Below are 1,652 nucleotides of genomic sequence, written 5' to 3'. Positions count from 1 at the left end.
AATGTAATCAATCTGTTTGTCCAGAATCTATGTTTCCCGATTCCTGATTTGTGATGATGTAGGACTTCTAATCGAACACATCAATTTAGTCCTGGCTGGGCCCAGCACATAAGTCAACACCAAATCATCGAGGGGCCCACAGATATCGCTTTTCCTGTTAGGGCAAAAGGAACGAATAAACGTTGACTCATATGCTTGTATCTTTTACTCATCAAATTATGCATGACAATACGTTTTATAACACCAAGTTACTGATGCGTTTTCGTATCACCAATGCACAACCGACTTGTAAATTACAACTCATATATCTTCGTTTCAAGATTATAAGATATTATCGTCTCAGTATTACTCGTGATGAATTCCATGAAGTAATACTCTGAGCGTGGGTTTATCCAATACTCAAATCTCAATTTCTGAGTACTCATGAACATTGCAGCAATTCTATTGCCATGTCTATCCTTAGACAATCTGCAATCCAATTCATGACAGTCTTAATTCACTACTTACTTCCAAGAGTACGAGCGACTGTGGAGTTTGAATAATCTCATTATTCAGGAAGTAAAACATGCAAAATATGAAACACAGTAATAAACAATTGACAAAAGGTAGTAGCCAAACTTATAAATAATACTTTATTATTTAATCACCAAAAGTCAATTACATTTACTTTGTTACAAGTTTCAAAAACTAATCTAACTACTAAAACTAATATCATCTTTCAGTCCTATGCTCCGAGCATGCTGAATATGCTTAGCCCTACTCAGACCCTTTGTGAGGGGATCTGCTGGGTTATCTTCAGATGACACCCTCTTTACTATAAGATGGCCTTCTTCAACTCTATGTCTAATGAAATGGTACTTTCTGTCGATATGTCTGGTCTTACCATGATCTCTCGGTTCCTTTGTCAAGGCAACCGCTCCTTCATTATCGCAGAAGAGTTCCATAGGCTCCTGGATGGTTGGAACAACTCCGAGATCCCCGATGAAGTTCCTCAACCAAGCTGCTTCTTTCGACGCTTCACTTGCTGCAATGTACTCTGATTCACAAGTAGAATCAGCCACCGTATTTTGCTTGGAACTCTTCCAAGTAACTGCTCCTCCATTCAGTAAAAATACCCAGCCCGACTGAGAACGGAAGTTATCTCTATCCGTCTGAAAGCTGGCATCACTGTAACCATCTACTCTCAAAGTATCACTGCCACCAAGCACAAGAACCCAGTCCTTTGTCCTTCGCAAATACTTGAGTATATTCTTAACTGCTATCCAATGAGCTCTACCTGGGTTTCCCTGATAGCGACTGACCATGCTCAAAGCAAATGCCACATCAGGGCGAGTACATGTCATAGCGTACATGATCGATCCGACAGCGGAAGCATAAGGTACACGACTCATGTCATCTATTTCAACATCTGTACTCGGGCATTGAGTCTTACTCAATTTGGTATTGCTCTGGATAGGTAGCTCTCCCTTCTTGGAATTTTCCATACTAAACCTCTTTAGTACCTTATCCAAGTATGTGCTCTGACTAAGTCCAATTAGTCTCTTCTTTCTATCTCTCAATATTCTAATCCCAAGAATATAGGCAGCTTCTCCAAGGTCTTTCATTGCAAAACACTTTCCAAGCCAAGACTTAACCTCTTTCAAGGTTGGAAC

The sequence above is a fragment of the Lactuca virosa genome, chromosome 9, assembly GCF_052849685.1.
Source record: "Lactuca virosa cultivar CGN04683 chromosome 9, Lactuca_virosa_CGN04683_v6, whole genome shotgun sequence".
NCBI classification, from domain to species: domain Eukaryota; kingdom Viridiplantae; phylum Streptophyta; class Magnoliopsida; order Asterales; family Asteraceae; genus Lactuca; species Lactuca virosa.
The sequence above is the reverse complement of the archived record's forward strand: the minus strand, read 5'-3'. Positions refer to the sequence as shown.